At 43.0% G+C, this 13,311-nt stretch overlaps 1 protein-coding gene across 15 annotated transcripts in view; it reads left to right on the forward strand.

Annotated features, from left to right (window-relative positions):
* Window positions 1-13,311, forward strand: part of ATG13 (autophagy related 13) — a 62,925-nt gene that overhangs the window by 16,311 nt on the left and 33,303 nt on the right. For 9 of the 15 annotated variants that reach the window (XM_010334014.2, XM_010333999.2, XM_010334000.2 and 6 more), the window contains one exon: window positions 1,675-1,730. The exons of 5 other annotated variants lie outside the window; for them this stretch is intronic. The gene's annotated coding sequence lies outside the window, so the exon portion shown is untranslated. Of the gene's footprint in view, window positions 1-1,674; window positions 1,731-4,595; window positions 4,690-13,311 lie in introns of all 15 variants that reach the window. One more of the 15 variants, XM_074401383.1, reaches the window with a different exon arrangement.

A 13,311-nucleotide genomic window follows, 5' to 3' on the forward strand; every position in this document is an offset into this window, starting at 1 on the left:
CTCATGAGCCATCCGCGCCTCCCAAAGTGGTGGGATTATAAATGTGAGCCACTGTGCCCAGCCATGTTTGCTTATTATTTTTAGTAGTTGATATTTTTTTTTACATGAAGTCTGTAGTTTATAAAATGATGAATTTGTCTACCTAAAAGTTGAGGGGAAGAGTTATGAGTGTATACTGGCAGCAGGTTGTTGATTCAGGACTGTGACAGCTTCTCCCAAGGCTATCCAGCCTTGCTTCTACCCGTTTCTTGGGATTTCAGTGTTTGAAGACTAATTTTTAGGTTAATATCTTGGGTTTTCATTTCCTTATCATGCACATAGGTAGTTTGATTTTGGATCTTACATTTAGGTGCTTCTTTTCCTTGTGCTTTTAATATTTTGAGAACAAGTTGCCCATCTCTCAACCTTGCTGTGATAGATGGCAAACCTCTTTGTGGCTTCTTCAGGATTCTTTGAGCATCTGTGATCCAGGAAAGGAGCACTTGGCTCTGGGGCTTTATCTAGGGTTCAGGGCCTTTACCTGCCTATAAGGTTAAGATCATAAATCTCAACCCTGTTCTTGTACTCTCATGTGTTTGTCAAAAGGACCTAACCCTTTTCCCCCATAGGCCTTGGTTCTCTGGCATCAGATTGCCCTTACATCTGTGGCTTTGACTGTACTCTTTTATCTGGGATATCCCAGTTTTTCATTTTTTCAGTTTTTCTAGTTCAGCTGTGTGTCAGAATATTTTTATTGTGTGTGTGTGTGTTTTTTTTTTTTTTTTCTCTGAGACAGAGTCTCGCTCTGTCACCAGGCGCCAGGCTGGAGTGCAATGGCACGATCTCAGCTCACTGCAACCTTTGCCTCCCGGGTTCAAGCAATTCTCCTGCCTCAGTCTCCCGAGTAGTTGGGACTACGGGCATGCGCCACCACACCCAGCTAATTTTTGTATTTTTAGCAGAGATGGGGTTTCACCATGTTGGCCAAGCTGGTTTTGAAGTCCCTGACCTCAGGTGATCCACCTGCCTTGGCCTTCCAAAGTGCTGGGATTATAGGTGTGAGCCACTGTGCCTGGCCCTGCTTAATCTTAATACGCATTTATAACTTTCAAACATATTTTAATTATTTTTATTGTCGGTTTCCCCCTTGTTAAATATAAGCTCCATAGTATCAGGAATTTTTTTTTTTTTTTGAGACGGAGTTTTCGCTCTTGTTACCCAGGCTGCAGTGCAATGGCGCGATCTCGGCTCACCGCAACCTCCGCCTCCTGGGTTCAGGCAATTCTCCTGCCTCAGCCTCCTGAGTAGCTGGGCACGCACCACCATGCCCTACTAATTTTTGTATTTTTAGTAGAGACGGGGTTTCACCATGTTGACCAGGATGGTCTCGATCTCTTGACCTTGTGATCCACCCGCCTCGGCCTCCCAAAGTGCTGGGATTACAGGCTTGAGCCACCGCGCCCGGCCTAATATCAGGAATTTTTTACTGTGATTACAAATTTGTGGTTAAACATGACAGAGTGACCATATATTTATTCTGTTTTGTTTGTTTATTTTTGATCTCCTAGGGCTTTGTCATCCCAGAGATACTAAGTAACAGACAGAATTGCATACAGTACAAATTTTTCAAAGAAATGTATTCTCCCTCTGTTGCCTATGCTCTGTATTCACAGGCATGATTATATTTCTCTACAGCATCTTGGACTCGAGTGATTCTTCTGCCTCCACCTCCTGAGTAGCTGCGACTACAGGTATGTGCCTTCAGGCCCCACTTCTTTTTAGGCCATGTAAAATTATAGTAAAAGAATAAAATGGATATAAACATGCAAGAACAGAATGGGAAAAGTAGAAAAAGAGAGCGAGCTTCTGTACATTTTTGGGAGAAGAAAATGTAGAGGAAGGGTTTTAACTGGTTTAACAATGTAGAAGAAGCAACAGCCTAGAAGTGAAATGAAGTTAGAGCAGGAAGTGAACTGATTCGAACCAAGAACCCAGTAATGGTTCCAAACTGGAGGCTCTAGGTAGCTAAGGTTCAGAGAAGGCTTCAGATTCAGAAATACCAAACACCACTTGTGTGTTTTGTGGTGAGTGCACCAGTTACAAAGGCCAAATAGAGACAAATATGGCAAAAATAAATTAACATGATTTCTCATTCTGCTTTTTATATCCAGAAAGCTGATAGGCAGGCTTATGCTTGACCCTGGCAAGAAATTGGAGGCTTCTTTTTTTTTTTTTTTTTTTTTTTTTAATTGAGACAGGGTCTCACTCTGTCACCCATGCTGGAATGCAGTGGAGTGGTTCAATTACAGCTCACTGCAGCCTTGACCTTCCATGCCCAAGCAATCTGCCCACCTCCGCCTCCCTCATAGCTGGTAATACAGGCACATGCCACCACACCCAGCTACTTACTTTTTTGCAGAACAAGGTGTCACTATGTTCCCTGGCTGGTCCTGAATCCCTGGGCTCAAGTGGTCCTTCTGCCTTGGCCTCCCAAGTAGCTGGGACCACAGGTACATGCCACCACCCCTGGCTAATTTTTTTTTTTTAATTTTTTGTAGAGACAGAGTCTCCCTGTGGTGTCCAGGCAGGTCTCAAAAACTCCTGGGCTCAAGAGACCATCCCTCCTTGGCCTCCCAAAGCCTTGGGATTACATCTGTTAGTCACTGTGCCCAGCCTCTTCACTTTTTATTTCCCAGTATTTTGTTGACATCTTTGATTTGTTATTTCCTTTTCTGTCTTTGGGCTTTATTGATAGCTTTTTTATTTATGTGCTTTTAATTGAGGATTAGGAAGATAGTTGAGATAAATATGTTTTTTTTCCTGCCTATTTAAGTAGAACGCTATATGCATGTATGTACAAATGAATGAATGACAGGGTCTCACTCTGTTGCCCAAGTTGGAGTGCAGTGGTGCAATCATAGCTCACTGTAGTTTCAAACTCCTGGGCTCAGGCAATCTGACCACCTTGGGCTTCCAGAGTGCTGGGATTATAGGTTTCAACTACCACCTTGTCTATTTCTTCGTTTAAAATTAGAATTTTGGCCAGGCGCAGTGGCTCAAGCCTGTAATCCCAGCACTTTGGGAGGCCGAGGCGGGTGGATCACGAGGTCAATAGATCGAGACCATCCTGGTCAACATGGTGAAACCCCGTCTCTACTAAAAATACAAAAAATTAGCTGGGCATAGTGGCGCGTGCCTGTAATCCCAGCTACTCAGGAGGCTGAGGCAGGAGAATTGCCTGAACCCAGGAGGTGGAGGTTGCGGTGAGTTGAGATTGCGCCATTGCACTCCAGTCTGGGTAACAAGAGTGAAACTCCGTCTCAAAAAAAAAAAAAAAAAGAGCCTGTAATCCCAGCACTTTGGGAGGCTGAGGCGGGCGGATCACGAGGTCAAGAGATCGAGACCATCCTGGTCAACATGGTGAAACCCCGTCTCTACTAAAAATACAAAAGTTAGCTGGGCATGGTGGCGCGTGCCTGTAATCCCAGCTACTCAGGAGGCTGAGGCAGGAGAATTGCCTGAACCCAGGGGGCGGAGGTTGCGGTGAGCCGAGATCGCGCCATTGCACTCCAGCCTGGGTAACAAGAGCGAAACTCCGTCTCAGAAAAAAAAAAAAGAAAGAAAGAAAATTAGAATTTCAGTACAAAAGATGCAGAGAACCTGCTTATCCAGTTAAATCTTCATTTCCATTTGTTGATTATCTTTTGCACTTAAAGTAAGTAATGTGATAGAATCTTCAGTCCAGCATTCGGGAGTTGGTGATTATAGGCATTATCTAACAATGGGATTATTTGTTTTTTCAGTAATTGTTCAAAAAGATTTAGGCTGGGCTTGGTGCCATGGCTCACAAGTATAATCCCAGCACTTTGGAAGGCTGAGGTGAGAGGATCCTTTGAGGCCAGGAGTTGGAGACCAGCCTGGGGAACAAACAGAGACACCCAACCCGCCTCCCAGGTCTCTGCAAAAAATTGAAAAATTGTTCGGGTGTAGTGACACATACCTGTGGTCTCAGCTACTCGAGAGGCTAAGATAGGATGATCACTTGGCCCAGGAGGTCAAGGCTTGCAGTGAGCTACGATGGCACCAGGGCACTCCAGCCTGGACAACAAACAGAGCAAGACCTTGTCTCAAAACAAAAACAAAAAGCATTTAGTCTTTTACACTTGGGAACCTCAAAGTGTTATTTGTTAGGAATTTCTGTTTGCAAAAGTGATGTGCAGAGATGTTGCAAAATTGAAATTGCAGTTTAAAAGCCAATAAATAGTTTTTGTTATTAGGCAACTATCTTGTCATGAGGAAAGATCTTAATTAAATGAGATTACTTCTAAGACAAGAAAACTTATGAGTATCAAGTCACGGGACAATAAGTATAGATGAAGTTTAAAGGGATAGCAATATTTGTGGGAACATTATAGAGTATAACATTTTTTCCCCTAATTAAGCCATTTTAGAAACAGTGACATAAATTTAATCAATTATACGTGAGTGGGAACTACATAAATTTTTTTGTGAGAATCTGAAATTATACACAGTAATTGGGTTATATCCTTAGGACAGAAAATATTTTTAACAAGATAGTAAGCAGCTCACATGAACTTACATATTCAGTATATTAGCAGGAAAGAGGCGAGAAATTTGAAGAACTTGCAGAAAAGTTGCAAAGTAAATGAGAGACTAGAATGCTCAAAGGTAAAGCGGCGTTGATTTGAAGTAAGTGGCAACCTAAAACCTTTTTTTTTGGCTTAGTCTACTAGCAGCTGATGTGTGGACCTAAAACCTATACTGTCAAGGAGTCTCCACCCTTAATATAGACAGTCCTTTTGGCCATAACAAGAATTGTGGCAGTAAGTAGTCTGCAAAGTCAGAAGAAAAGAAAGTCAAACATATACCTCGTCAGGTCAGGTGGCTCTCTAGCCTTTTGGCAGTAGAACCACCAAGCTACTTGCTCCTGTGGTAGAGAAGGGTGTGTAAAGTTTATAGTGTGGGGTAATACCAGGTACTATTTTACTTCCCAAAACAGTCTCCTTTTAGGAAAGATAACATTCCTTTCTCTCTACATTCTCAAAAATTGGAATCATGGGCCCAGCACAGTGGCTCACAACTGTAACCCCAGTGCTTTGGGAGATGGGCATGGGAGGATCACTTGAGGCCAGCAGTTTAAGAGCTGGTAACAGAGCAAGATCCCAGTCTCTAAAAAAGATTTTTTTTTTTTTTTTGGTGATGAAGTCTTGCTCTGTCACTTGGCTAGAGTGCAATGATGGGATCTCGGCTCACTGCAACCTCCACCTTCCAGGTTCAAGTGATTCTCCTGCCTCAGCCTCCTGAATAGCTGAGATTACAGGTGCTTGCCACCATGCTTGGCTAATTTTTGTATTTTTTAGGAGAGGTGGGGTTTCACCATGTTGGGCTGGCTGGTCTTGAACTCCTGACCTCGTGATCTGCTTGCCTTGGCCTCCCAAAGTTCTGGGATTACAGGCGTGAGCCACTGCGCACGCCCCCCTGCCCCCACCCAATTTTTTTTAGTTGGCTGGGTATGAGGGTGTGAGCTTATGGTCCCAACTACTCAAGGGTCTTAGGTGGATGGATTGCTTGAGGCCAGGAGTTTGGGGTTACAGTGAGCTATGATTGCGCCACAACACTCCAGCCTGGGCAATAGTGTGAAACCCTGTTTCAAAAAAAAAAATTATGGTATATAAACAGTCTCTTTTAACTTGTATTGTCCCCACAACCTTGATTGAATTAATAAAATTAGTTTCCTTTACTTCATTAAGACCACGAGTAAATTTTAAAAATGTTTTAGTCAAAAAATCTGCCGAGGGTACACCGAAAAAAAAAAAAGTTTTAGTTTCCTAAGCCTGAATATTGAAATATTGGTACAGGATCACCATTTGCCTCTTTCAGTGACTAGACGCCGCTGAAAGTACCAGCAGGCCTCTGATCACCTTTTCAAAATCATATAACCTATTTTCTCAGCTGACTTTGCATGGGATTCTTTTTTTCTTTTAGTGTAGTTTAGTTTTCTTTTTTGTTGAAATGGATTCTCTGTCACCCAGGCCAGAGTGCAGTGGCACCATCTCAGCTCACTGCAACCTCTGCCTTCTGGGTTCAAGCGATCCTCTTGCCTCAGCCTCCTGAGTAGCCGGGACTACAGGCGTGCGCCAACACCTTGGCTTCCCAAAGTGCTGGGATTATAGGTGTGAGCCACTGTGCCCGGCCTAGTATTTTTTTTTTAAGTGGGGGCTTAGGGCTAGGCAGCAGGGTCTCACCCTGTCTTTGCTATTGTAAATAGTGCCGCAGTCAACATGTGTGCCTGTGTTTTTGTAATAGAATGATTTCTGTTCCTTTGGGGATATACCCAGTAATGGGATTGCTGGTTCAAATGATAAGAAAAATCCTTTCAATCGAACAGTTTGAGCTTTTTAAATACCTTCTCAGAAGTAGCTAAATCCATTTCTTACTACCAATCTAAGAAACCATGCCTTCAGAGGTCATTTGCATCATAATGCCAAGTCCAGTAGCCTTTTTCTCAGTTCTTTCCTTCACTTCTGGAGAATGTTAAACTAATGTTACACTGTTAGACCATATCTTTTATCTTGAAACTTTTATTTTCCCTTGATTTCAGTGAAAACTGCTTAGAAATAATTTTTCTTCCTATTTCTCTGATTAGTTTTCAATTCTGTGTAGTTCTGTGTTGATTATTTGATATATATATTTGTCTAGGGTCTTTGTTACTTTCTTTTCTCTGTTACCTTGATTTTATTGACTGCTATACTTATCTCTTCTTTTGGAGAATATCCACTTCTATCTCTGACCTTAGTCCTTATCTTAACCTTTACCATTGTTCCAGACTTGACATTTTCAGATAGATCTGCTTTTTCTGACTCAACCTATTAAACTGAACTGACAGGCAAAAAGTAATAAACCTTCATCCCAAACTTACACCACATAAAAAATTAATTGGAGATGGATCAGGAATCCAAATGGGAAAGGTAAAACAAAAATGCTTCTACAAGAAAATAAAGAATATTGGCCAGGCCATCTTCTTTATTTTGGTGGTGGCTCATGCCTGTAATCCCCGCGCTTTGGGAGGCCGAGGCAGGTGGAGCATCTGAGGTCAGGAGTTCTAGACCAGTCTGACCAACATGGTGAAACCCAATCTCTACTAAAAAAAAAAATACAAAAATTAGCTTGGCATGGTGGCGGGCACCTGTAATCCCAGCTACTTGGGAGGCTGAGGCAGGAGAATCGCTTGAACTCAGGAGGTGGAGGTTACAGTGACCCAAAATCACACCATTGAACTCCAACGTGGGTGACAAAGCGAGACCTTGTTTCCAAAAAAAAGAAAATACAGGAGAATATCTTCATGATTTACAGATCAGCAGAAATTTATTTTCTTTTCTCAATTTTAATAGTGTATTAATCTTTTGTTTGATGGTTAGCACTTTTTTATTTTTATTTTTATTTTTTTTATTTTTTTGAGACGGAGTTTTGCTCTTGTCACCCAGGCTGGAGTGCAATGGCGCGATCTCGGCTCACCGCAACCTCCGCCTCCTGGGTTCAGGCAATTCTCCTGCCTCAGCCTCCTGAGTAGCTGGGATTATAGGCACGCGCCACCATGCCCAGCTAATTTTTTGTATTTTTAGTAGAGACGGGGTTTCACCATGTTGACCAGGTTGGTCTCGATCTCTCAACCTTGTGATCCACCCGCCTCGGCCTCCCAAAGTGCTGGGATTACAGGCTTGAGCCACCGTGCCCGGCCTTTTATTTTTTTTATTTTTTCCTTTTTTTTTTTTTTTTCAGTCATTTGAAGCAAATTGAAAAGGTGTAGCACTTTTTTATTTTAAAAAATAATGTATTTTGGCCAGACGTGGTGGCTCATGCCTGTAATCTCAACACTTTGGGAGGTCGAGGCAGGCGGATCACCTGAGGTTAGGAGTTGAAAACTAACCTGACCAACATGGAGAAACCTCATCTCTACTAAAAATACAAAATCAGCCGGGCATGGTGGTGTATGCCTGTAACCCAGCTACTTGGAAGGCTGTGGCAGTTGAATTGCTTCAACCCGGGAAGTGGAGGTTTCTGTGACCCAAGATTGCGCCAGTGCACTCCAGCCTGGGCAACAAGTGCAAAAACCCTATCTCAAAAAAAACCAAAAAACAGTTTTTCCTGGGTTCAAGTGATTCTCATGCCTAATTCTCTCGAGCAGCTGGGATTACAGGTGTACATGACCACATTTGACTAATTTTTGTATTTTTTGGTAGAGACAGGGTTTCACCATGTTGGCCAAGATGATCTTGAACTCCTGACCTCAGGTGATCTGCCTACCTCTGCTTCCCAAAGTGCATCAAAGCTATTTTTAATATGGAAATAAAGAGCACCCAGATGAGAACAAGCAAAACCTGTTCAGAGCAAAAAGTCAGCTGTTATCATTTGTATTTGGCAGAGACTCAAAAGCAGACAGAGGAGTGGGAAAGCTTTATAGTAGTGTGGCGGTGGGGAGGGGGGTTTCAGGTGTGCCCTAATTGGAGGCTCCTGGCATAGGGCAGCTGGAGACAGGCTGATTAGAAGCAGGCCATCCTGTGTGGTTAGGTATACATATTTGGCTTTCTTAAGTTGGTCCCAAGTTGGAGGGGGTGGGATCAAAATGTAGGGTATTAAGTAAGTCATGGTTCTTTTGGGCCAGTGGTTTTTTGTTTTCATTTTTAATTTATGATTGATACATAATGATAAATGTTTTGATGCATGTCTAAATTGTGTGATCACCTAATCAGGATAGTTAGCATATTAATCACCTTAAACATTTACTGTTTCTTTGTGATGAGAACATTTAAAAACCTCTTTTTTTGGCTGGGCGCAGTGGCTTACCTCTGTAATCCCAGCATTTTGGGAGAGTTCATGAGTGAATTGCTTGAGTCCAGGAGTTCAAAACCAGCCTGGCCAACATGGCATAGCCCTGTCTCTACTAAAAATACAAAAATCAGCTGGGCGAGGGGGTGCATGCCCGTAATCACAGCTACTCAGGGAGCCTGAGGCACCAGATTCGCTTAAACCATGGCAGAGGTTGCAGTAAGCTAAGATGGCACCATAGCACTCCAGCCTGGGTGACAGAGCAAGACTATGTCTCACAAAACAAAACAAAACAAAATCTCTCTCTGTTGCTATTGTGAAATATACATTATTGATAACTCCAATCATTCTGCTATGAAATAGAACACCAGGACTTATTCCACCTATCTAACTGTAGCCTTGTACCTGTTGACAAATTTCTCGCCATCCTCCTATACCCTACTTCCCCATCCTTTGGTAACTTCTGTTCTACTCTCTACTAGATTTTTTTTTTTTTTTTTTTTTGGAGACGGAGTTTCCCTCTTGTTACCCAGGCTGGAGTGCAATGGCGCGATCTCGGCTCACCGCTACCTCCGCCTCCGGGTTCAGGCAATTCTCCTGCCTCAGCCTCCTGAGTAGCTCGGATTACAGGCATGTGCCACCATGCCCAGCTACTTTTTTGTATTTTTAGTAGAGACGAAGTTTCACCATATTGACCAGGATGGTCTCGATCTCTTGACCTTGCGATCCACCCACCTCGGCTTCCCAAAGTGCTGGGATTACAGGCTTGAGCCACCACGCCCGGACCTACTCTCTACTAGTTTAATAACAACATCTTAGATTCCACATGAATGAGATCATGCAGTATTTGTCTTTCGTGCCTGGCTTGTTTCACTTAATGTTCTCCAGTTTTATTCGTGTTGCTGCAAATGACAGGATTTTACTCTTTTTCTGTGGCTAATTTCCATGATATATATTCCACTTTTTTTTTTTTTTTTTTTTTTTTGAGACATAGTCTCACTCTGTCACACAGGCTGGAGTGCATTGGTGTGGTGTTGGCTCACTGCAACCTCCACCTCCTGGTTTCAAGCGATACTCCTGACTCAGCCTCCCGAGTAGCTGGGACTACAGGTGTGTGCCATCATGCCCAGCTGATTTTTTGTATTTTTAGTAAAGACGAGGTTTCACCGGGTTAGCTAGGATGGTCTTGATCTCCTGATCTTCTGATCAGCCCTCCTCAGCCTCCTAAAGTGCTGGGATTACAGGCATGAACCACTGCACCTGGCCAATTTTTCTATTTTTAGTAGAGACAGAGTTTCACTGTGCTGGCCAGGCTGGTTTCAAACTCATGACCTCAAGTGATCCGCCTACCTTGGCCTCCCAAAGTGCTGGGATTACAGGCATGAGCCACCTAGCCCAGCCTCATTTTATCCTTGCTGACAAACACTTAGGGTGATTCCATATCTTGGCTATTGTGAATTGAGACAGTTGTTATATTGGTTATTGTTGGCTTCCTGGACTGGTTAATCGAGATAGTCTGACATCATTGACTCATTAGATAGTAGATTGGCTACTTCGGCTGGTTGCTTCAGGTTGTGAGTCAGAATTCTGTCTATATGTATGTGTGTGTGTGTGTGTGTGTGTGTGTGTGTGTGTGTGTGTGTGTATGTATAGATATAGATAGATAGATATGGTTCAGCTATAACTGTAATAGGTCCATTGTTCAATGCATGCAGCAAGTTAGTATGCCGAAACACTGGGTTGCAGCAGAGAAAGAGGTTTAATTGTAGGGCTGCCAAAAGAGGAAACAGGAGGAATCCTCAAATCTGCCTCCCCAGGGAGTTTGGGGTTAGAGTTTTAATTTAGGAGTTTGACAGTGGGCTGAAGTGTGGAGATCATTGATTGGTCTAAGTATGCAGGTTAAAGACATGGCACAGAGAGATGAAGAAACTATATTCTTTTTTTTTTCTTTTTTTCCCTAGAGCTTTCAGACAAGAAGGTAGAAACTATATTCTTACATTGGTTTGGTTTCTCTGTGGAGGTCTTTAAACTGCTTGGTGTCAGCTACTCTGCTGTAATTCAGGATCTGCTTGTGCAGTTTTTTTTTTTTTTTTTCCTGAGACGGAGTCTCGCTCTGTCACCCAGGCTGGAGTGCAGTGGCACAATCTCAGCTCACTGCAATCTCCACCTCCCTGGTTTAAGCAATTCTCTTTCCTCAGCCTCCTGAGCAGCTGAGACTTCAGGCTCACGCTCCCACAAGCTAATTTTTGTATTTTCAGTAGAGATGGGGTTTCATCATATTGGCCAGGCTGGTCTTGAACTCCTGACCTCATGATCCACCCACCTCAGCCTCCCAAAGTGCTGGGATTACAGATGTGAGCCACTGCACCCGGCCAATTTTTATTTTTTACAAAAAGTAAAAAATAAAAATTTTGCTCTGTCACCCAGGCTGGAGTGTAGTGGCACTATCTTGGCTCACTGCAACCTCTGCCTCCCAGGTTTAAGTGATCCTCCGATTTCAGCCTCCTGAGCAGCTGGGACTACCATGCTTAGCTAATTTTTATATTTTTTTCTAGAGATGGGGTTTCACCATGTTGCCCAGACTCTTGCTCAAACTCTTGGACTAAAGTGATTCTCCCACCTTAGCCCCCCAAAGTACTGGGATTACAGGCGTTAGCCACAGTGCCCATGTACTTAAGGAATTCTTAAACAAAAGCTTTCTGATTCTAACATTACGGAGCCTATCTGTAGAACAGTAAGGATGCAAATGGTTACAAGGAAGTGGTCAAAGTGCAGCCTGATTAATGGTTAATTATATTTCTGTCCAGAATTCTTGTTAATCTTCTAAGAAAGGGTTCATAGCCATTGTCTGTTCGTATATTCAGTCTTTTGTTAAAATATAAAAAACAGGTTCCATCAGAATGGCAAGCCACATCTGGGAGAAGATACTTGCAGTGTGTATATCCAACAAAGTACTTGTATACAGCATATATGTTTAAAAATCCCATTCAGTAAGAAAAAGAAAACCCAATGGTAAAAATGGCCAAAAGGCTTAAACTAGCACTTCACAAAAGAGGATATCTTAGCTAGTGCTTATGGTTCCAGCTACTTGGAGGCTGAGGCAGGAGGATCACCTGAGCCTGGATGATTGAGGCTGCAGTGAAGTATGATCATGCCACTGCACTCCAGCCTAGGTGACAAAGCAAGACTTTGTCTCACAAAATTAAAAAGCATAATAAAATAGGATATCCAAATTGCTAAGCACATGAAAAGTTGCTAATAGGGGAAATTGCAGTCAACAGGGAAATGCAGATTAGGTGAGATACTACCAGAATGGCTAAAATTAAATGATCAGTATTACCAAGTGGTATATAGATTTATGGCAACCATAGCACTCAAACACTGCTGCTGGGACTGTGAACTGATACAGATACTTTAAACCTTTCTGGCAGTGTCTAGTTAAGCTCAGTGATCCACCATTAACATTCCTAGCTTTGCCTCTGATAGCAGTGAGCGTTTACATCCACCAAAAGATACATACAAGAATATGATAGCTAAAAACAGGAAATATTGCAGACGTTTATCATCAGTAGATTTTATTTATTTATTTTTATTTATTTATTTTTTGAGACAGAGTCTCACTCTGTTATCGAGGCTGGAGTAGAGTGGCGTGATCTTGGCTCACTGCAACCTCCGCCTCCCGGTTTCAAGTGATTCTCCAGCCTCAGCCTCCTGAGTTGGGTCTATGGGCGTATGCCACCATGCCTGGCTAATTTTTTGTATTTTTAGTATGTTAGCCAGGATGGTCTCAATCTCCTGACCTGGTGATCTGCCTGCCTCAGCCTCCCAAAGTGCTGGGATTACAGGCGTGAGCCACTGTGCCCGGCCTATTTATTTATTTATTTATTTATTTATTTATTTATTTGAGACGGAGTTTCACTCTTGTTACCCAGGCTGGAGTGCAATGGCGCGATCTCGGCTCACCGCAACCTCCACCTCCTGGGTTCAGGCAATTCTCCTGCCTCAGCCTCCTGAGTAGCTGGGATTACAGGCACGTGCCACCATGCCCAGCTAATTTTTTTTATTTTTAGTGGAGACAGGGTTTCATCATGTTGACAAAGGATGGTCTTGATCTCTTGACCTCGTGATCCACCCGCCTCAGCCTCCCAAAGTGCTGGGATTACAGGCTTGAGCCACCGCCCCGGCTTTATTTATTTTTGAGATGGAGTCTTGCTTTGTCGCCCAGACTGGAGTGCAGTGGCGTAATCTTGGCTCACTGCAACTTTCGCCTCCTAGGTCTCAGGCCTAACTTAGCCTCCTGAATAGCTGGGATTACAGGTGCTCACCACCACACTCAGCTAATTTTTGTATTTTTAGTAGAGATGAGGTTTCACCATGTTGGCCAAGTTGGTCTTGAACTCCTGACTTCATGATCCACCCGCCTCAGCCTCCCAAAGTGCTTGGATTACAGGTGTGAGCCACCGTGCTGGGCCTAGAATTTATTTT

Source organism: Saimiri boliviensis, chromosome 6 (genome assembly GCF_048565385.1).
Source record: "Saimiri boliviensis isolate mSaiBol1 chromosome 6, mSaiBol1.pri, whole genome shotgun sequence".
NCBI lineage: Eukaryota > Metazoa > Chordata > Mammalia > Primates > Cebidae > Saimiri > Saimiri boliviensis.